Raw genomic sequence first — 24,818 nt, forward strand, 5'->3', positions numbered from 1 at the left:
CGATTGCCAAACATACTCAGGGGGAATGCACACCGTGGAACCCTGGTCTGAACTCTCCACCGACGTGGCACCGATGGAAACTCCCAGACACCTTCCAGAACACTCCTCTGACCACCCCTGGAGAACCCCCTTTCTCCACGAAATCTTAGGATTGTGCCGGGCCAGCTAGGGAATCCCTAGCACCACTGGAAACGCAGCCGAATCAATAATATAGAGACTGATACGCACCATATGATTCCCCCGCCTCACCATGTCCAGTGGAACCATGGCCTCCCTGACAACCCCTGACCCTAATGGCCGGCTATGTAGGGAGTGCACGGGAAAGGAAGAATCTATCGGCACAAGCGGAACACCTAACTTAAGGGCAAGTCCGCGATCCATAAAGTTCCCAGCTGCACCTGAATCGACTAGCGCCCTATGCTGGGAAGAGGGAAAACATGTAAGGAATAAAATCAAGACAAACATGTGACCAACAGGGGGTTCTGGGTGAGTTTGGTGCTGACTCACCTGGGGTGACCGAGAAGTGTTTCGCCTGCCATCTCGACTACCAGACTGACCCCCCCCAGCACCAATCGGCCGTGTGTCCTCTCCCACCACAGCTGGTGCAAGGGGAGCCTCCTCCTCCGGTACCCCTCGGCACGGCCTCTCCCAACTCCATCGGAATGGGAGCGGAGGTGCTGGGTGGTGGAACGCACAGGACCCTCTCCGAACGCCCGCGGGCAGCCAGCAGATTGTCCAGCCGGATGAACCCGTCAATCAGTTCATCAAGGGAAAGAGCAGTGTCCCGACACGCTAGCTCCCTGCGGACGTCCTCTCGGAGACTACACCGGTAGTGGTTGATAAGGGCCCTGTCGTTCCACCCAGATCCTGCGGCCAAGGTGCAGAACTCCAGCGCGTAATCCTGGGCGCTCCTTTTCTCCTGCCTAAGATGGAATAGTCGTTCTCCCGCCGCTCTGCCCTCTGGAGGGTGTCAAACACGGCACGAAAACGGCGGGTAAACTCTGGGTAGTGCTCCTTCGCTGAGTCTGGGCCATTCCAGACTGCGTTTGCCCACTCCAGAACACGACCCGTCAGGCAGGAGACGAGGACACTCACACTCTCCTCTCCCGAGGTAGATGGTCTTACAGTTGCCAGGTACAGTTCTAGTTGGAGTAAGAACCCCTGGCACCCCGCCGCCGCTCCATCATAATCCCTCGGGAGCGTAAGATGGAGAGCGCTGGAGCCGGGGGATGGGGAGTCTTGAGCTGGGGGAGCCGAAGGTGGAGAGAGGAAACCATTCCTCTCCCATCGGTCCATTCTCTCCATCATTTGATCCATAGCCGATCCGATCCAATAGAGGACGGTGGTATGGTGGAGAACCCGTTCCTCCATCGATGGGAGAGGGTTGGCCGCTGCTACTGCTGACTCCATATTCAGGTGCGGGATTCTGTAACTATCTGGGTTTCATGGGTGTGAAGTCAGGCGCAGGAAACAGAGAGTTCAATATAGTGCTCTTTTAATGCACACACGGTGAACAACGGCCACCCCACAAAACACTGGGTGCTCAAAACAAATGCCCCAAACGCGGGGACGAAAACAGTCCAGCAAAATCTACAGAACAGAAACAGAAACAAACACAGAACAGAAACAAACACGTTCGTCTACCACATACACAAATGTTACAATAATCCATCCCGCACAGAGAAACAGGCGGGCCGGCTGACTAATAAAGCCCAACTAATTACCACAAACTCATAACATGTGTAACCAATAAACACACAAGGAGGGGGAGGAAATAATCAGTGGCAGCTAGTAGGCCGGCGACGACAACCGCCGAGCGCCACCCGAACGGGAAGGGGAGCCACCTTTCGTCGGAGTCGTGACAGGAAGTGTAGGTTGGAGTCATTAAAACGTTTTTCAACTACTCGTCTTGTTAAACAAACTATAGTTTTAGCAAGTCGGTTAGGACATCTACTTTGTGCATGACACAAGTCATTTTTCCAACAATTGTTTACAGACAGATTATTTCACTTATAATTCACTGTGTCACAATGCCAGTGAGTCAGAAGTTTACATTCACTAAGTTGACTGTGCTTTTAAACAGCTTGGAAAATTCCAGAAAATTATGTCATGGCTTTAGAAGCTTCTGATAGGCTAATTGACAGCATTTGAGTCAATTGGAGGTGTACCTGTGGATGTATTTCAAGGCCTACCTTCAAACTCAGTGCCTCTTTGCTTGACATCATGGGAAAATCAAAAGAAATCAGCCAAGATCTCAAAACCTTTTTGTAGACCTCCACAAGTCTGGTTCATCATTGGGAGCAATTTCCAAATGCCTGACGGTACCACGCTCATCTGTACAAACAATAGTATGCAAGTATAAACACCATGGGACCACGCAGCCGTCATACCCCTCAGGAAGGAGACGCGTTCTGTCTCCTAGAGATGAACGTACTATGGTGTGAAAAGTGCAAATCGATCCCTGAACAACAGCAAAGGACCTTGTGAAGATGCTGGAGGAAACAGGTACAACAGTATCTATATCCACAGTAAAACGAGTCCTATATCGACATATCGACCTGAAAGGCCGCACTGCAAGGAAGAAGCCACTGCTCCAAAACTGCCATAAAGAAACAGACTACGGTTTGCAACTGCACATGGAGACAAGATCGTACTTTTTGGAGAAATGTCCTCTGGTCTGATGAATCAAAAATAGAACTGTTTGGCCATCATGACCATCATTATGTTTGGAGGAAAAAGGGGACGTTTGCAAGCAGCATCAGGTTGTGGGGGTGCTTTGCTGCAGGAGGGACTGTTGGACAACAAAGTCAAGGTATTGGAGTGGCCATCACAAAGCCCTGACCTCAATCATTTAGAAAATATATGGGCAGAACTGAAAAAGTGTGTGTGAGCAAGGAGGCCTAGAAACCTGACGCTTTTACACCACTGATGATCTTCATCAGATGACACTCATAGGACTTCATGTTGCACAAAACATGTATGTTTTGTTCGATAAAGTGCATATTTATATCCAAAAATCTCATTTTACATTGGCGTGTTCTGTTCAGTAGTTCCAAATCATGCGGTGGTTTTGCAGAGAACCACATCAATTCACAGAAATACTCATTATAAATGTAGATGAATAATTAAAGTGTTATGCATGGAAGTTTAGATACACTTCTCCTTAATTCAACCGCTGTGTCAGATTTTAAAAAAACTTTACGGAAAAAGCATACTATGCAATAATCTGAGTACGGAGCTCAGAGGCCAAACCAGCCAAAATAAATATCTGCCATGTTGCGCAGTCAACATTAGGCAGAAATAGCATTATAAATATTTGCTTACCTTTGATGATCTTCATCAGAATGCACTCCCAGGAATCCCAGTTCCACAATAAATGTTTGATTTGTTCTATAAAGTTAATAATTTATGTCCAAATAGCTTCTTTTGTTAGGGCGTTTGGTAAACAAATCCAAACGCGTGTTCAGGTCCAGCTGAACGTCAGACAAAAATTCCAAAAAGTTATATTACTGGTCGTAGAAACATATCAAACTATGTATAGAATCAATCTTTAGGCTGTTTTTATCATAAATGTTCAATAATGTTCCAACCGGAGAATTCCATTGTCTGTAGAAAAGCAATGGAACGAGAGCTACCTCTCATGTGAATGTGCATGACTGAGATCGAGGCTGCTGCCAGACCTCTGACTCACTCCCCTCTCTTTCGGCCCCGGACTGTTGACATGAAGTGGTTGAAAAATGACCCATATGCCACTGTGTATTCGCTGGGGGTTCAAAAACTTCAAACATCAGATTTCCCACTTCCGTTTGGATGTATTCTCAGGTTTTTGCCTGCTATATGAGTTATGTTATACTTACAGACATAATTCAAACAGTTTTAGAAACTTCAGAGTGTTTTCTATACAATACTAATAATAATAATAATATGCATATATTAGCATCTGGGACTGAGTAGGAGGCAGTTTACTCTGGGCATGCTTTTCATCCAAAAAGTGAAAATGCTCCCCCCTATCCCAAACAATGTAAAGGCAATGCTACCGAAAACGAATTGAGTGTATATAAACTTCTGACCCACTGGGAATGTGATGAAATAAATTAAAGCTGAAATAAATAATTCTCTCTACTATTATTCTGACATTTCCCATTCTTAAAACCTGTTGAGGATCTTGAGTCCCAATTGGGAACCTGCCCTCCCACCGTCAGCTGGAATGTGGCGCATGGAACGCGAAAAAATATTCTTAAAAATATTTAACCTCCACACATTAACAAGTCCAATAGCTCAAATGAAAGATAAACAACTTGTTTATCTACCCAGCAAGTCAGATTTCTAAAATGTTTTACGGTGAAAACATAGCACATATTTATGTCAAACCACCACCGAAGACACACCGAAGACACAGCTAATTTCCATAGCCAAATTGAACAAAATATGCAATCACCAAACGCAGGATTAAAAGAAAAATAATTTCACAGTAATCAGCCCTATCTTTAACAGGTTTTAAAATGAAGTGGTGATCCTAACTGACCTAAGACAGGGAATATTTACTAGGATTAAATGTCAGGAATTGTGAAAAACTAAGTTTAAACGTATAGTGTAAAGTATGTAAACTTCCGACTTCAACTGTATATATATATATATTTATATATATATATATATATATATATATATTTTTTTTTTTACACCTATTTAACCCCTTTTTTTGTAGGCGCAAAACTACCTCCATAGTTCAATTTATTGAAGGTAACCGGGACCAGGTTACCTTCAGACTAGACCTGGGACTCTTGTGGGGTTTGTATCACAAAATGGAGAACATCATCGTGTCTCCCCTTTCCATAGTGGCGTCATATTAGCCAAACCTTTGGGACGCAAATCGGAGGGTTTGTTGGCCAAACCCTTCAGACACTACAGGCATTTTCGTGAGAAGACTCATTTTCGGGATGTCTCCTTTTCTGACAAACCGAGCTGTAGCCCTGCCACTTTCCACTGCAGATGTGGAAGGTCAACATAGGCTAATGTGGTGGATTGAGACGCAGCCCATACAAAGAACAGATATCACTAACTTAGGCAGATGTTGATGGTGCTAGGAACATAAGCATGTATTATGTTAATTGAATTGACGCACAGGTCAATCGACTCAAGAATTTGAAAACTGGGAGGTTTCAAACTCAAGTGTTCCTCTCACACTGTCAAATTGAGCCAACATCATTGATTGCAAATACAGTTTATATTAACACCAATGCTGTTGTATTTGCTCAAAAACACTTGAATATTGAATATGAACATATAGAAAGGGACATGAACTTAACATAACTGAAAAATATACAATGCCTATCTATTTGTTCATTTTAGTAGTCCTTAGTGAGTTGTTTTGGCACTATACGACCTACAAAGCTTACATCCCATCTAGGGAGTGTGTACATATATATAACTGTACTGTATGCTTCAACACAACAATAGCTCCACAAGACTTTCAGTGGATTACCACTAATTAGAGCTAATTACTTTGGAACGGGGGATGACAGAGAGAGAGAACCTGTGGAGGTTGATCATTAAATGCCAGAAGATATCATCTTTAAAGGTGTGGATAGATACGCTATAAAAAGCTAGTTTAAAATGAATACACATGCGAGAAATGTTGAATTAGTGAATATGAATTATGCATATTTTGAGGTCATGATGAAGTGTTGTAGTTCTCTTGGAGATAAACGTTTTGACCTTGCGGTAAAACAGAGTTATTCTGAAAACTCATGAAGTATTGGACTTTTTTCAAAAAGATTTTCTGGTCATATACCAGTATCTAGAAATAGAAAACAAATCATTCATATCCAATATCTAATGAAAACTATAACATGCAATGCTACTGTATTTTTAATATTCTCCCTTTGTCTTCTCCCATCTCCACCCAAAGACATAATAGTAATCCCAGCTATCAATGAGCCGTATAGATAAAAACCCATCCCAGCCTCTCACTCAGTCACAGCAGCGCTCCGCAAGAGACAATCATTAAAGGAGGAAGTTGAGGTTTGATAGGGGAGGTGGGAGGTGCTGGCCATTCTGGAGATGTCATTTAAGAACCTTTCCCCTTCACAATCGTCTTGACAACGCAGTCATCTAGATGATGGGGTTGCCTTGCGCTGCTATGTCATATGACTAAAGTGTGATGAATGGGGCTATATCTGTGTGTGTGTGTGTGTGTGTGTGTGTGTGTCACAGGAGGTTGGTGGCACCTTAACTGGGGAGGAAAGGCTCATGGTAATGGCTGGAGCGGAATAATAGGAATGGTATCCAATACATCAAACATATGGTTCCAGCCATTATTACGAGCCGTCCTCCCCTCAGCAGCCTCCACTGGTGTGTGTGAGCGTGTGTGTGACCTATCTACGGTATTGTAGCGTTGTCATGCTAACAGGCACCTGATATCTCTGGTCTGAGCCAATCTACTGGAAGGAAGAAGATGTCATTTAAATACTCAGAAAACCGCATCACTTTAGCATGACGAATATCTCGCCCACCTGTCCTGCAGCTTTCTCAATAGCCTACTATCTCTCTAGTGCTTTGGAGTAGTTTTTTATTGTGTATGACGAGGTGATATTTCCTATCTACCTTTCATTTTGATTATGGATTTATGCTGGCAGAAATGTATTGATGTGGTCCAATGTGTCCCATGGTATGCTGTAGACATGTATGCAATACCCACTATCTATTTCATTCTTATCTCTTTTAATCTCCTTGGGAAATAGCACTGTGGCTTGGATTCAAAATGGCTTTGAAAACGGTTCATAACAATGTTGACTGAAACAGCAGCCAATAAACATGCTCACCTAAAATGTGTGTGAGGGGATCATTTGGAATTCAATTTCCCAACAGTAACTCATTTGTGTTGTCAAACAAACAAACTAAACAGAGATAATCTCAGACAGAAGGACAGGTGTTTGTGCGTGCGTGTGTGTGCACGTGTGTGTGTGTGTCTGTCTGCACAGCAAATTCTCCAGTGTTAAAAAAATAACACAGATAGTTAAATCAACACTGTTGTGTTGAGTCTGTGGACACATATAGACACCAGAACAGTGTTAAATGAACACACTGCTTAGTGTAAAGCCTTATTCAAATATATACCAGAGTGCCTCGCCTTTTCATTACAATTAATGCAAAGGTGACAGTTACAGGATTTGCTAGTGACAGAGACAGGGTTGTTGGATTCATCCATTTTCAGCCCTATGGACCAAGTGAGATCCTGAGCGAATATGTTATCATATTTTTGTTGTTGTTGATTTAACACAATATCATATGTATTTCATAAGGCCTTATTTTGAAGGCCTAGTTTTACCCTAATACTGGGACTTGAAACTCATACACATCACTTTGAAACAAACCGCACCCATATTATCACATTGTGTAAAGGATTGCGTAACTGGCTGCAGGGAAGTCAGGCGCAGGAGAGCAGAAATGGGTAGCAAACGGAGCCCTTTATTGAGGCGAACAAAACACGGTACTCAGAAAACTAAACACACACGACAATATCCCGGCGCAAACCAGCCTGGAGTACACATACATTTACATATAACAATTCTACACACATACATGGGGGGAAAAAGAGGGTTATATGCAAGACGAGTAATGAGGGAATGCAAACCAGTTGTGCAGGAAAACAAGACAAAACAAATGGGAAATGAAAGGTGGATCGGCGATGGCTGGAAGATCAGTGACGTCGACCGCCGAATGCCGCCCGAACAAGGAGAGGGACCGACCTCGGCGGAAGTCATGACACATTGCCCAGTATTGAATGTTGGTTTTTCGAATTTGTTTTTTTCAATATCTGTTTGTACATGTACATTGATTGGTTGATTAATGAATTCATCTTTTGCTACTTCAAACATTTTCTAAACAAATCCAACATGTTTCTTGGATATATTGCACCCTACTGAAATGGTTGTTCCAGTTTAGACAATTTAGGTATTCTCATAGCTTGGATTTTTATTCTGGTTGCAGGTGATTTACAATTCCAATAAGAATAACGCATGACCCTGCAAGGCAGCATAATTTGACATGCTGGCCTGATGTGCCATTTAAACCACAAGTTTAAGGCCATTGTATTATATTCTCAGATGTTGTAGAGGGAGGTGTTCAGTCTCAGGGTCCTGAGCTTGGTGATGAGCTTGGTAGTGATGGGGGAAAAAGGCTTTCTAAAGGCTTTGATGCTTTTACCAAATTGTGCTGGAAAATGCTTCATTACTCTGAGTTTCATTATCTGTTCATAATGCACATTAGTAACCTCTGCTGGTCAGCAACAAATAGCAGCTTGTGATTTTCAGATAGATGTTTAATTTCTCCACTGTTTTCACTTAAACTCTGTGACGCGGCAGTAAGTTGAAGGCTTTAGTAGCTTATAATCAGTTGGAATACCAGGATTGCATCTTACATCATGTTTCCCTTTTATTGCCTTCAAGTTTACTATTTTTTTCAACTGAATCTATGGCATTATTTAGGATGCTTAATGACAGAAGCAAAATACTAAATAAAACAAACATAAATACCTTAATTACATACGTATTCAGACTTTGCTATGAGACTCGAAATTGAGCTCAGGTGCATCCTTTTTCCATTGATCATCCTTGAGATGATTCTACAACTTGATTGGAGTCCACCTGTGGTAAATTCAATTGTTTGGACATGATTTTGAAAGGCACACACGTAACTTTATAAGGTCCCACAGTTGACAGTGCATGTCAGAGCAAAAACCAAGCCATGAGGTTGATGGAATTGTCTGTAGAGCTCCAAGACAGGATTGTGTCGAGGCACAGATCTGGGGAAAGGTACCAAAATATTTCTGAAGCATTAAAGGTCCCCAAAAACACAGTGGCCTCCATCACTCTGAAATGGAAGAAGTTTGGAACCACCAAGATGTTTCCTAGACCTGGCCGCCCGGCCAAACTGAGCAATCTGGGGGAAAGGGCCTTGGTCAGGGAGGTGACCAAGAACCCGATGGTCACTCTGACAGAGCTCCAGAGTTCCTTTGTGGAGATAGGAGAACCGTCCAGAAGGACAACCATCTTTGCAGCACTCCACCAATCAATTGATGTATTTATCAAGAGAAGTGCGATTAGGCAAAATACCAAATCAACATTGAAAACAATAACACAGTAAAACATGTAAAGTTGGGGCTGAAAAGTTAAAGGACAAAAAAGTAAAATCCCTTGTGTCAGATGCAGCAAATGTAGGAAATCAACTGACTTATTCGGTAGTGCTGATACTGGTGCCAGTGCCAATGCCAATGTCAACGTGCATGTAGCCCATGCCGAGGAGGATGTCGCAGTCCCAGGTCAAAGAGTACTACCAAAAGAAGAGGACAGCGACAGCATAGCCAATGATTATGAGCCGATCACAAGCAAAGTAAGCGCAGCCGAAGCTATAGGCAATGAGGAAGCAGGGCGGGGAGGGAGACTGTTTGTTGATTAATGCACATGACAGCCATATGAGTCATTTCAAGCCCTACTCCTCAACTTTTGTTGAATAGGAACTACATCATATTTGATATTTCGTAGTTCATATTTTCATCATATTTTTTTTGTATTTGAGCTTGTGTGCTCAAAAGTGAGTACACCTCAACAATTTAGAATTATTTTCACCAGAAAGGTGAGATGTGAATCTTTCTTAAATTATGCTTTCTTGAATTACTAGTTATTGTTTGTGCCCCACTCATGATAAATAATTCATTTTGGGTATTTCAAATGGTGGGGATGCTGCTGTGTTTTTATTTTGACAAAATATTGTAATTCATGAATTTATTCATTCATATCCAAGTTGATGATAGGCCCAGTTCAGCTGCATTGGAGAGAGAGTCAGTCATCTTTTGATTATTTCAAGAGACATTAGTCAGATGACCTAAAAAAAATATTTCTTTCCACTCAAAAAAAAAAAAAAAAAAAACCTGTGGTAGAGAAGGTTTTCTGTTTGAAAGAGGGTACCATTCGGAAGTGGCTGTCAAACAGTGAAGAACGCCATGCTTTATACTGTTAAATATGTATGGCAGTTGCCAAGCCCACTGACAGCAGAGGACACCAGTGTTGATCACTGTCATTTTTTTGTAGATAATAATACTACTTGGAAAATATGATGTCGGCTTCTCTCAGTTAGTATTCTAGCTATTATACTTTCTCTGTTTCATTCTAAGCTTCAGACGATGGGATGTTGTTTAATCATGACCGTTTAGTATGTGTTAGAGTGGTGTGAGCAAAACAACTTCTCACTCCACATCAACAAAACACAGGAGATGATCGTCGACTTCAGGCAGGGGCGCCATATAGGGGGGCTGTGACTGACAGGGACCCTAAAAAAATATTATCACATTAGTAAATTTTTTTCAATATTTAAATTATTAACCTACCATCATTAATAAAATATTTTATTTACAATGTACTAAGAAAACTGACAGTTTCTTTTTCTTGTTTTTAGCAAATAGTAAACATCCAGAGAGCCTCTGTATTGCCTAAAATGTTAGAATAATTTTCTGCTGTTCTGAAAATTGGGCAGATTAATGAGGATAAAGTCTCTTCTGTGTGCCAACCACTGGTCATGAAGTATTCCAGAGATCTTACACCTGAGTTTCAACATGAAGTAAGACACCTGAACACTATATATGCTGCCACTTTCCCCCCTAACGTGTCCCCTCTTGGTCTCCTGAATGCAATTTGTAAGATGCAGCTGCAAAGCATTTTGGGAGAAGTGTGCATTGCTTTACGTATATATTTTGCACACTGCCTGTGACTGTTGCTAGTGGCGATAGAGCTTTCAGTATGCTAAAACTGATTAAAAAAAAACTGATAAAAAAACGTCATTTCAGGTTCACTATGTCCAAGTACATGCTTTACAGTCTTGCCATGCTGTCCATTGAAAGTCAGTTAGCTAGAAATCTGGACTTGATCAGTGACTTTGCTAGCAAGAAGGCTCTGCGCTGGGATCTTGGTGAGTAAAGCTGAGCAAGGATCAGTGATAACTGTTAAATGGCATGGCTATGGATATTGGATCACTACACACATGATTCCGACAGGCTGAGAACAAAGTAATGGCTGGATTGTCATAAAATTTGTTGTGCACAATCAAGACCCCAAGTGGAAGAAACCTATTGATTTGGTGACCACTTGCCCTTTCCTCTAGTGCCACCATCAGGCCTTATCATTTCCATTTTGTTTTCCATTTCCAATTTTACAGCTGCTTATTTTCTAGTTGTATGTATACTTAGTTCAAAAATCTGCTGCTGATTTTATTAATTTGTTTGTTATATCATTCTATAGATGATAATGTTCATTTAATTTAATTGAAGAGGTTAATGTATATTTAAGTGATATTTATTTTAACTTATTCATTAATGTTAAGAGAATTTTCCAGTCAAGAATTGTACCTTTACAATCACATTTAGACTGTAAAAGATGGCCTTTAGCACATTTCTTGTAGAGGGTATCCGTCTTGCATCACATTGTGAATTCCAATGTATGCAGAATGTTGCCTTCATGTCTGCACAGTGTTATATTTTCACAGTTCACTGTCAGTACATATTGTACAGTAAATATTGGACTACAAGAGAGTTGCAAGCCTGCAAAGGTAGAGTTATTTAAGCTTTGAATGGGTCGATTGGGTTCTGGAGGTTTGTGTTTACAGCAATTGCGCATGGTATGTGTGGCCTGTGGTGGTGGGTCCCAAAATCCCTGGCAGCGCTCCCTGACTTCAGGAAACAGTAGAGGGAGCAACTCCCTAGTTTTAAGTTCCTCGGAGAACTCATCACAGACAAACTGAAATGGTCCACCCACACAGTCGGTGTGGTAAAAAAGGCGCAACGTCACTAATTAGTAAGGAACTCCCCAAGACTTGACACCACAAGCTCATCATGAGCCTACTAGATGGCAACAGGCACTCACGTTACCCCTAGTGGAAGGTTGGAAATTGCCATGGAAATAGAATGGCTTGCTTAACACTACCATTCCAACAATGGGTTGACAGAATGCACTAGAGTTTGGGCTTCCCAAACCATATCTTACTGTACTATACCGTACCTAGACAGTCAGGAGAAGATAGTCAAATGTAAGCGAGAGATTAGGGAGGTAGCATTAGAGTTCAAAACTATGGGTGTACATTTTTTAGGAGTGGAACATTTGGGTTATATCTGTGGGCTTACGCTAATGTGGTATACATGAGAGTAAAACTGAGGACTTTGAGTGTGTTTGTGTATGTGAGGTGTACTGTCAGCCTGGACCAGATGTACTGAGGCTAGACTGAGACGTGCTACGATATGCGAGTAGGACTGCCTTATGCGAGGCTCTAAAGAGCACTCACTCTTTCCCTCACTCTCGCACTCTTTCACTCGCCAACATCCAGTCTCTCTCCCTCGAACACTCCACTATCACTCTCTTTCTTGGTCTCTCTCTCCCTCCCTCTCTCTCCTCCTTCTCACTCCCTTCCCTCTCTCTCACTTTCTCTGCCTCTTCTTTCTCTGCCCAACTTGTATCAAACATATTGAATCTGGAATCCAGCAGGCCTATTATATAACACTGAACACGGAGACTAATTGATTAAAGGGGAGGATATTTGCTCGCCAGTACAGTACAGACAATGTATTCTTAAAGCTAACACACAGACAGAGGACATCGGGATGTAGCAGTGAATTTCTTTGTCTCGTTGTTGTACGTCCAGATCCTTTTGCTGAGATTGTCTCAGGCCAATTTATTGAGGTACTGTAGGATAGAGAAATGCTGATGGATGTCTATGTAATGACTTGTAATACTACTATTCAACTTGATATTTTCAATCTAATACAGGTTGTGACTCTGATGGCTGGTGTAAAACAAAATAATCACTATTCATATTACAATTTTTTACAATTGCTTACACACTAAAAGAGATACTTGAGGCACACCCAGTGAAACCATTAACTCATGTACCTAATCGTCAGACCAAGTCTGCAAAACTGCACGCACATTATTTGCTTCACACTCAGTTTGCAATTGTAAAACACACTTTTTGCAAAACACTAAACACAGTTCTCGACATTAGACACATCATTAAAAACTAACAGGTCTTGTGTTTCATCTGCCTAGAAGTCCAGCATCCCGGAATCGCCTCTTCACTGTTGATGTTGAGACGGGTATTTTGCGTGTACTATTTAATGAAGCTGCCAGTTGAGGACTTGTGAGGCATCTGTTTCTCAAACTAGACACTCTAATGTACTTGTCCTCTTGCTCAGTTGTGCACAGAGGCCTCCCACTCCTCTTTCTATTCTGGTTAGGGCCAGTTTGCGCAGTCCTGTGAAGGGAGTAGTACACAGCGTTGTACGAGATCTTCAGATACTTGTAAATTTCTCACATGGAATAGCCTTCATCTCTCAGAACAAGAATAGACTGACAAGTTACAGAAGAAAGTGCTTTGTTTCTGGCCATTTTGAGCCTGTAATCGAACCCACAAGTGCTGATGCTCCAGATACTCAACTAGTCTAAGAGGGCCAGTTTTATTGCTTCTTTAGTCAGAACAACAGTTTTCAGCTGTGTTAACATAACTGCAGAAGGGTTTTCTAATCATCAATTAGCCTTTTAAAATGATGAACTTGGATTAGAAAACACAATGTTGGAACACAGGAGTGATGGTTACTGATAATGGGCCATTGTACGCCTATGTAGATATTCCATGAAAAATCGGCCGCTTCCAGCTACAATAGCAATTTGCAACATTAAATCTCTACACTGTATTTCTGATCAATTTGATGTTATTTTAATTGACAAAAAATGGGCTTTTCTTTAAAAAACAAGGACATTTCTAAGTGACCCCAAACTTTTCTCGGACCAGCCTGGTTCCTTGTTCTTCATGATGCCCTCTGCGCTTTTAACGGACCTCTGAGACTATCACAGTGCAGGTGCATTTATACGGAGACTTGATTACACACAGGTGGATTGTATTTATCATCATTAGTCATTTAGGTCAACATTGGATCATTCAGAGATCCTCACTGAACTTCTGGAGAGAGTTTGCTGCACTGAAAGTAAAGGGGCTGAATAATTTTGCACGCCCAATTTTTCAGTTTTTGATTTCTTAAAAAAGTTTGAAATATCCAATAAATGTCGTTCCACTTCATGATTGTGTCCCACTTGTTGTTGATTCTTCACAAAAAAATACAGTTTTATATCTTTATGTTTGAAGCCTGAAATGTGGCAAAAGGTCGCAAAGTTCAAGGGGGACGAATACTTTCGCAAGGCACTGTATAACCCATATTTCAATATTCATGTTGTGATTGAACAACAACTGCATCCCCCCCACCACTACAGGCATATTATCATGGTAGGTCACCTGTCAAGTCAGTCAGTCAGTAAATTCTGAAGATGGTATGGTACTCCCCAAAGCATGGTGGAACACACAGGAGTGTGTCACAAGCTAAACCCATGTACTTTCTCAACCTCCTCTGCTTTCTTCTCCTGTGGCCAGACAGGTAGACTTTGCAGTGCCTCCATGTGCGAACTCCTTGAGCAGCAGTTTGAGGGACTTCGGAGGGAAAAGCAATGAGGCGTAGGGGATTTTCTGCAGCCGGATGGTCCCCAGTGGATGGCCGCCGAGGGGTGTGGTGCTCTACCAGCAGCTCTCTCATGAGTTTCTCATTGTGCTTTCCCACGATACTACACCTTTAGTGGTGGGGGGTGGGAATCCAGTTGTTGGAATACCTATGGGGGAGAGGGAGAGAGATTGGGGAGGATCAGGGAGTGGAGAGGATGATGAGGCAGTGGGTAGGTGGGTGAGATATTGTCTATAATTGCATAATTGCCCTGTATGTGATTTGTATGTGAACTGTATGTGAATTACAAAAACCTTGTTCAGCAATCATCTCACCTGTTAGCTGGCGGTGAACTATGTGGCCTTTGAGGACAGCAGTGTCGATCAGATTGAAAAAGATCTTCTTATACCACTTGGTAGTTTTCCTGAGCGCATTCCACAAAGCTGTTTACCATGTCCGCCTTATCCACTGCCCCCATTTTGAGGTTATAATTAAGCACATAGAAAGATAAAACCAGACTATCTCCCATCAGGTGGTCCAAATCATCAAATCAAATTTACATCAGCTGATATCTCAAAGTGCTGTACAGACACCCAGCCTAAAACCCAGCCTAAAACCTCAAACAGCAAGCAATGCAGGTGTAGAAGCACGGTGGCTAGGAACAACTCCCTAGAAAGGCCAAAACCTAGGAAGAAACCTGGAGAGGAACCAGGCGATGAGGGGTGGCCAGTTCTCTTCTGGCTGTGCCGGGTGGAGATTATAACAGAACATGACCAAGATGTTCAATTGTTCATAAATGACCAGCATGGTCAAATAATAATAATCACAGTAGTTGTCGAGGGTGCAGCAAGTCAGCACCTCAGGAGTAAATGTCAGTTGGCTTTTCATAGTCGATGATTAAGAGTACCTCTATCGCTCCTGCTGTCTCTAGAGAGTTGAAAACAGCAGGTCTGGGACAGGTAGCACGTCTGGAGAACAGGTCAGGGTTCCATAGCTGCAGGCAGAACAGTTGAAACTGGAGCAGCAGCACGGCCAGGTGGACTGGGGACAGCATGGAGTCATCATGCCAGGTAGTCCTGAGGCATGGTCCTTGTGCTCAGGTCCTCCAAGACAGAGAAAGAAAGAGAGAAAGAGAGAATTAGAGAGAGCATACTTAAATTCACACAGGACACCGAATAAGACAGGAGAAGTACTCCAGATATAACAGACTGACCCTAGCCCCACGACACATAAATTACTGCAGCATAAATACTGGAGGCTGAGACAGGAGGGGTCAGGAGACACTGTGGCCCCATCCGATGATACCCCCGGACAGGGCCAAACAGGATGGATATAACCCCACGGCACAACCCAAGGGGGGGCGCCAACCCAGACAGGAAGATCACGTCAGTGACTCAACCCACTCAAGTGACGCACCCCTCCTAGGGACGGCATGAAAGAGCACCAGTAAGCAAGTGACTCAGCCCCTGTAATTGGGTTAGAGGCAGAGAATCCCAGTGGGGAGGGTGGAACCGGCCAGGCAGAGACAGCAAGGGCGGTTCGTTGCTCCAGAGCCTTTCCGTTCACACTCCTGGGCCAGAATACATTGAATCATATGACCCACTGAAGAGATGAGTCTGCGTCTCTCACATGGGTAGGCAGACCATTCCATAAAAATAGAGCTCTATAGGAGAAAGCCCTGCCTCCAGCTGTTTGCTTAGAAATTCTAGGGACAATTAGGAGGCCTGCGTCTTGTGACCGTAGCGTACGTGTAGGTATGTACGGCAGGATAACCATAATTTGCAAATAAATTCATAAAAAATCCTACAATGTGATTTTATGGATTTTTTTTCTTATTTTGTCTGTCATAGTTGAAGTGTACCTATGATGAAAATTACAGGCCTCTCTCATCTTTTCAAGTGGGAGAACTTGCACAATTGGTGGCTGACTAAATACTTTTTTGCCCCACTGTATATGTGCTTCCTTGAGCAGGGGGACCTTGCGGTCATTGCAGGATTTCAGTCTTTCACGGCGTAGTGTGTTACCAATTGTTTTCTTGGTGACTATGGTCCCAGCTGCCTTGAAATCATTGACAAGATCCTCCCGTGTAGGTCTGGGCTGATTCCTCACCGTTTTCATGATCATTGCAACTCCACAAGGTGAGATCTTGCATGGAGCCCCAGGCCGAGGGAGATTGACAGTTATTTTGTGTTTCTTCCACTTGCGAATAATCGCACCAACTGTTGCCACCTTCTGACCAAGCTGCTTGGCGATGGTCTTGTAGCCCATTCCAACCTTTTGTAGGTCTACAATCTTGTCCGTGACATCCTTGGAGAGCTCTTTGGTCTTGGCCATGGTGGAGAGTTGGGAATCTGATTGATTGATTGCTTCTGTGGACAGGTGTCTGTTATACAGGTAACAAACTGAGATTAGGAGCACTCCCTTTAAGAGTGTGCTCCTAATCTCAGATCGTTACTTGTATAAAAGACACCTGGGAGCCAGAAATCTTTCTGATTGAGAGGGGGTCAAATACTTATTTCCCTCTTTAAAATGCAAATCGATTTTTCTGGATTATTTTAATGTTATTCTGTCTCTCACTGTTCAAATAAACCTACCATTAAAATTATAGACTGATCATTTCTTTGTCAGTGGGCAAATGTACAAAATCAGCAGGGGATCAAATACTTTTTTCCCCTCACTGTATATATACAATGCTCAAAAAAATAAAGGGAACACTAAAATAACACATCCTAGATCTGAATGAATGAAATATACTTATTAAATACTTTTTTCTTTACATAGTTGAATGTGCTGACAACAAAATCACACAAAAATGATCAATGGAAATCAAATTTATCAACCCATGGAGGTCTGGATTTGGAGTCACACTCAAAATTAAATTGGAAAACCATACTACAGGCTGATCCAACTTTGATGTAATGTCCTTAAAACAAGTCCAAATGAGGCGCAGTAGTGTGTGTGGCCTCCATGTGCCTGTATGACCTCCCTACAATGCCTGGGCACGCTCCCGATGAGGTGGCGGATGGTCTCCTGAGGGATCTCCTCCCAGACCTGGACTAAAGCATCCGCCAACTCCTGGACAGTCTGTGGTGCAACATGGCGTTGGTGGATGGAGCGAGACATGATGTTCCAGATGTGCTCAATTGGATTCAGGTGCTGACACACTCCAGCCACATGAGATCTAGCATTGTCCTGCATTAGGAGGAACCCAGGGCCAACCGCACCAGCATATGGTCTCACAAGGGGTCTGAGGATCTCATCTCGATACCTAATGGCAGTCAGGCAACCTCTGGCGAGCACATGGAGGGCTGTGCGGCCCCCCAAAGAAATGCCATCCCACACCATGACTGACCCACCGCCAAACCGGTCATGCTGGAGGATGTTGCAGGCAGCAGAACGTTTTCCACAGCGTCTCCAGACTCTGTCACGTCTGTCACATGTGCTCAGTGTGAACCTGCTTTCATCTGTGAAGAGCACAGGGCGCCAGTGGCGAATTTGCCAATCTTGGTGTTATCTGTCAAATGCCAAACGTCCTGCACAGTGTTGGGCTGTACGCACAACCCCCACCTGTGGACTTCAGGCCCTCACACCACCCTCATGGAGTCTCTTTCTGACCGTTTGAGCAGACACATGCACATTTGTGGCCTGCTGGAGGTCATTTTGCAGGGCTCTGGCAGTGCTCCTCCTGCTCCTCCTTGCACAAAGATGGAGGTAGCGGTCCTGCTGCTGGGTTGTTGCGATCCTACGGCCTCCTCCACGTCTCCTGATGTACTGGCCTGTCTCCTGGTAGCACATCCATGCTCTGGACACTACGCTGACAGACACAGCAAACCTTCTTGCCACAGCTCGCATTGATGTGTCATCCTGGATGAGCTGCACTACCTGAGCCACTTGTGTGGGGTGTAGACTCCGTCTCATGCTACCACTAGAGTGAAAGCACCGGCAGCATTCAAAAGTGACCAAAATATCAGCCAGGAAGCATAGGAACTGAGAAGTGGTCTGTGGTCTCCACCTGCAGAACCACTCCTTTATTGGGGGTGTCTTGCTAATGACCTATAATTACCACCTGTTGTCTATTCCATTTGCACAACAGCATTTGAAATGTATTGTCAATCAGTGTTGCTTCCTAAGTGGACAGTTTGATTTCACAGAAGTGTGATTGACTTGGAGTTACATTGTGTTGTTTAAGTGTTCCCTTTATTTTTTTGAGCAGTGTATGTATATACATATATATATAATATATAAATCATTGGGTAACACATTGGGTAACACATTACCTTTAGCTATACAGAATATCTCACCACCATACGTTTCCATCTCCTTCTCTCTTTCCTTCATTCCCTTCTCAAGCACATAGAGCGGCTGTCAACAGTTTAGTGAAATATGTTTCATTGCGAAAACAAGTTAGTTATTGATGTTCCCTAACAGATTTCACGTGGTTTCCCAAATTAAACACCGGGTAGCAGCAGGTTGGAGAGCCCATGGAAAACAGCATTTTTTGATGAATATCACTGTTGCCCAGCGAGAGCATTCTCCTCAAACAGTTGTTGAGGCCTGGAGTGAAATAAGTATTCTTATATTTATTACTCAGCAGCTTATATTAAGCACATGACCAGCGAGAAAGCACACAGCCTCCATTCACTGGGCGGTAGATGACATGTAGATGACATGTATTTTTCTCCCCTGGCCCTGTTCCTTCACATTAGATGTTTTAAATGTTTAAATGTAACCTTTATTCAACTAGGCAAGTCAGTTACGAACAAATTCTTATTTCCAGTGACGGCCTACCGGGGAACAGTGGGTTAACTGCCTTGTTCAAGGGCAGAACAACATATTTTTACCTTGTCAGCTCGGGGAGTCAATCAAGCAACCTTTCGGTTACTGGCCCAACAGTCTCACCACTAGGCTACCTGCCGCCCCATGGGCCATTCTAAATCGAAACTGACTTATTTTAAATGTAGATGTTCCAAAGGTGCGCGTCAGCGGCAGCGACTGGAGATGCTAAACGTGTTTATGTTATTTAACGGTACGTTACCTTGAGACCCGCAGTCTTTTTTCATGACAATAACTGGCTGACAAAATGTCATGACCACCACAGCCCTATGTGGGACTGCTGTACCAATTGTCCACACACAAAGTGCGGCCCTTCCCGAGATGAGGAGCCAGCATGGTCATCATCACTGACGCGGACACCTCAAGCCCCACACAACATTGGATGCCAGTGGACAACCCTGTGTATACTATAAAGTCCTGAACAAAACCTGTTCCTTTGGAGGGAATATATTGACGAAATGCCATCCTACCCTTCCATGACCTCAGAGACTCGTCAATACATAGGTCATTGTATGGCACAAAGACCCAACCAAATGCTGATGTCAGGCTTGTGTAAGGGGTCATTTACGTTGGAAGTAGCTTTGTTGACGAAAGGCAGGCATAACAGCAGAACTAGGAAGTGGTCTTGGGAAAAGAGGGTGGCAAAGAAGGGAGTTGCAAACAGGATCCATGCTCCAGCATTCCCTTAGGGAGTTCTTCTTTACTTTTCCCACGAGAAGGACTGTCACCAGGAAGGTATGCGTTTTACTAATTGTGGTTGTCACCCATTTAGCAAGTTTCCCCCTCACTCCTGGCTCTCTTTTCTCCTGCAGCTTTAAGCCATAGCAATTGGTCTCCTCCACTATGTCTCCCACCAGCTCCTCTGTCAGAAACAGCTTGAAGCACTATGCCTCAGAGGGAGATGGCAAGGGGCTTTGCACTCCAGACTTAGACTCATCAAAATAAACAGCAGGGCCAGGGGGAGCGGAATGGCTGGCTGGTTTCCAGCTACCACAGACCTCCAGTACTTCCTCCACTGTCGGTCAGCCTCCATCACCACCAGCATCTTCAGAGGGACCTGAGTCTTCATCGGTGGGCAAGGGGTACGCAGATTCTGGGTTCTCAATCGCCACAAGGTTGAGGAGCAGTCAGAATCTGATTCCTGACTTTCATACTCAGACTCATTGTCAGAATTTCACAAAAATCTCCAGAATTTCCGCATTTGTGAGTTGTCTCGTTTCGAAAGACATTGCTAATGATACAGCTTAACCCAGTTGCTAAATACATAAACAACAACATTAATTGGCTCCAAGTGAGTGTCAGAGGTTACGTGATTGACTGCCGGCATGTGCCACTTGTATCAATAAATCATTATCACAAAATGTTTTGTATGGTAATTATTTATTTATATGCTGTTTTATCCACGCTTTCAAGTACTGGTGACATATCATGCATTCCAATTCTTGCATAGATTGTAATGGACACATATGATGTGAAAAACACTTTTTAGAAGATTGTACTGATTATGATGAGCTAATGCTAAGCTAATTGCCAGCTATGTGCAGAGACATGTTTGTGGCATCATACAATGCATTCTGGGTGTCACGTAAATGTCTGTCAGATCAAAGATGTTATAACAAAACGAGGTGAAGGGATGGTTCACTCGTCTTTTGCGTTAACTTCTGGAAGTGAATGATGGCAGATGACACACACCCCTTCAACATGCAACATGCAATGTTTGTGTGCATCTCTTGTTAACTTTGGTTGATGTGAAAAAAAAAAACATGGCAGTGCACACAAACTACCCACCGCCAGATTACATTAGACTTTTAGAAAGTGTTTTCCTTGATTATTTTGAACACTGGTGAGCTCACCCGCGGTGTGATGAATTGTAAGGGACTGTACATAATATATAAATGAGGAATACATGGTGAAAATCGGATCTCTCTGAAATGAAAATGGATGGCTCTCCCTTCAGTAAAATATATTTTTACCCAACCTTCCCTGAACACTTGAAAAAACATCCCCTATTCCTAAAATAATAATTTAAGCAATAAAGTGGTTAGCTGATAAAATAAAAGATACCATCTACCCTCACTAATAGGACAGACCGGAGCCTTAGATATGCAGTTTTAGAAACTGTTCTTCGTTTTTCGGTTGTGGATTTGCAGCCCACCGTGCAAAAAGATAGCCGTTATAATAAAAGCACTGCATGAATATATCATCTTTCTTGCTGTCCGAGACAAAATAGCCTTTTTGAAACACATTTCATTTAATCCTATGTCATTTTACATGACTGGAGACAAACAGAATCTCCTTTTATACGACAACAGAGCCTGAGAAAGAATGAGCGTATCCTCCAGCACCGGAGACATTTTGATTTCTTTACAGGCTGTTATTATAAAAGAGCCTAGTCTAGGTTTGGAACAGTGCTAAAGTTGTCTATCAATTGATATTATAAATATTGAGCACAACAGAACCAGTTACAACTGAAGTATCTGATCATCAATGATTTAGAGAAAAAGCCATTCGTTGTTTAACACAGCAGCCACATATCATTAGGTCTTTAGTCTTTTGTTTTCAGTTGGGAAACTATCGCTTTCTAATTATTATGTTTTTTTCCCATGATATTGTTGTTACAAAATAGATTTGTGTGTGTGTGAATAGGGCATCGTAATATTAGAGCATCTTCGAGGCTAAACTGACAAACTAGGGATGCCTAGCTCAACACATGATCCACAAACCAAAGACTGGCCAAACTCGTGTTTCTAAAAGTGAATTCAATGGCACTGTAGAATGACTGGGTAGCGTAATTAGGCATTTTCAGTTTCATTATTATTTAATTCTGAATAATTATTCAATACAATTAGATTCATCCTTAATGCTAAATGTATAGGCATATTGTTGAAGTGCTGTTGTTGATGTGTTGTTCAAATACTGAGTGCTCCTGCCAGCCTGTAGTGTGTCACATATGCTTCACAATTGATTTCTTAAATGACAGGCTATAGCCTTGAAATAATAATAATATAGCCTAAATAATGAATTTATATTCCTTCTAAGGCTACCTGGCTTGCTCATGACTGATTTTAAAGTTAGTATGTTGTTTAATAGCCTGTTAAAATGTCGAAAGTCAATTGATATTGACAGAATCATTACATCCCAAGCAAAAGTTTTTTTTTAAACATTCTTGTCCTCGGCTATAGAAGGTAGCCTCTGAATGTCATAGAGACAAACCAAATATGTCCCATGTGCATTGAATTGACGTCTTTCTCCAGCATTTTACAGATTGTTTCTAGCATTGCGAACTAAAGCGCAAATATATATTGCTTCATATAATAAGGACTATATATTTTTTTTTATCCTAATTTAACAAAGGGTAGGCCTATGTTTTCAGCTATTTTCTTTCACAAAAGCCACAATACCCCTCACATACCCCTTAATTCGAGCCCTGGTTTTAACTTAACACACCAAGCTCTTCACTGACACTGAGATATTTAAGTGGTGGTGACTGAAGGGATTGGCTGACAGAATCGGTGGGTAGTAGACAATAAATCTGTCTGTCAAACAGGTAGGGCTACCTCGTGTTTCTTGAATAGGAAGAAATAGGCTCCAACACAAAGCCCTCTTGTTGTTAGTAAGATTAAGTGAAATTGAAATGAACTGCTTAAATGAATGAGGTATTCTCGAATTAGCCTACTTCCAGTACCCGTGTGCGCTCTCCATCTCCGCAGCTGCCGCTCCATATTAATGAAAGTAAATGACTTGAATATGGCTTATGGGAGGTCAATAACTATGATAAATAGCTTCATTATGGCAATGAAATACATTGTTTTCATTCAAATCAATTACAGTAATAGCAAGCTTACCACTGGTCCTCCTTCTCATCTTCACGTTCTCCCTCGCAAGCTGAACAGGTCATCACTAGGTCTAGTCCGGGAGAACAGATATTGCTTTTTTTTCAACAGTGACTACCTTCAAGTAGTTTTCAGTTCAGATAGGGCATTGTGTATTGGCATAGCAGATGGGTGTAAGCATCTGCCCGCTGGTGCAAAAGCCTATCCCATACCTAAACCCTTACCATAACCATTTGGAGTTAATGCCCTAACCTCAAGATTTCAGAGTTAATGCCTAAACTCAACCCTAACCTTTAAAATGTAGAGGACCTCTTCTGGATCGGATCCCTTTTATTCAGTTTTCATCCTATATTAAATACCCAAATCTAACTGTCTGTAGCTCAGTACCTAAAGCCAGGATATGCATATTCTTGATACTTGATATTTGAAAGGAAACACTTTGGAGTTTGTGGAAATGTGAAATTAATGTAGGAGAATATAACACATTATATCTGGTAAAATCTAATGCATTTTCCCCCCAAAATCTCAATCATCTCTGAAATGCAAGAGAAAGGCCATACATTGAGAAAATATTCTAGGTGTCATTTAGTTTTTGTCCACAAGATGGAAGCAGTGTGTGTGCAAAGTTTCAGACTGATCCTGGGAGGAATTACTACACATTATTTTGTATCAAGTCTGGCAGGAGTTTTCCCAAATGTGCTGAATTGGTCAATTGATACATTTTCAAGTACATAATAATAGAGAACATACAAAAATGCTATGGTAATAAAGAAACATACGTTTACACACTCCCAGTAATGTCATACATGAAAGATCATTATCTTTCCAAACGAAAATATACTAACCTTCACACATCTAGATGGCTGTTGTTTACAACGTCATTCTAGTCACATTATAGCATATTGAGCAACCACTGTCCCGGTTTAGGAACACAAATCCTATAGAGGTTTTAAACTAAACTTAACCTTAAACACTTGGAAATTTGACGTTTGACAAATGTGGTTGAAAGTTTAATTCTGATGTGAGACTGTGAGAGCTTATTGATCCCACCAGTGAAAAAACTCGTAAGGAAGCACATTTTCTTACACATTTTTACTTTGCCCTGTGCTTCTCTGAGCATGCTCTTCGTATAGCCTATAACCTATAGTATAGGCCAGCCTTTCTCAATTTTCTTGTGCCAGGGACACCCCAGAGGTGTCAAGGTGTTTTCAACAGCCAGTCTGTTGCGATGTTTTGATTTTGTTGTAGCAAGAGAGGAGAAGCTGGTCTCACATAAGTAGGTAGAATTTGAGTTTTGAGTTTGAGTTTATTTTTATTTTTACAGGGACAGTGCACATTAATCAACGTTTCAGTAAAAGTGCCGGTTTTAGCCAGCCGGCTAATTTTCAACCGCAGTCCCTGGGCAGGTTATTAAAAACAATTACAATATATGAATATATGAATGAAAGGGGATTAAAGTCTTCACTGCCATCTCCCAGAGTTGCGGGTATTCTCCACTGCTCAACAGCCAGAATGTGGACAAGTGCATGTCATTAAAATGAGCGAGCAGGCCTTGGTCACAGGACAGCTCCAAAAGTTTATCATCAAGAACCGGTGACAAGCTGCGAGTCTCTTCAGTGCTGGTG

This window comes from Oncorhynchus tshawytscha, linkage group LG17, assembly GCF_018296145.1.
Source record: "Oncorhynchus tshawytscha isolate Ot180627B linkage group LG17, Otsh_v2.0, whole genome shotgun sequence".
NCBI lineage: Eukaryota > Metazoa > Chordata > Actinopteri > Salmoniformes > Salmonidae > Oncorhynchus > Oncorhynchus tshawytscha.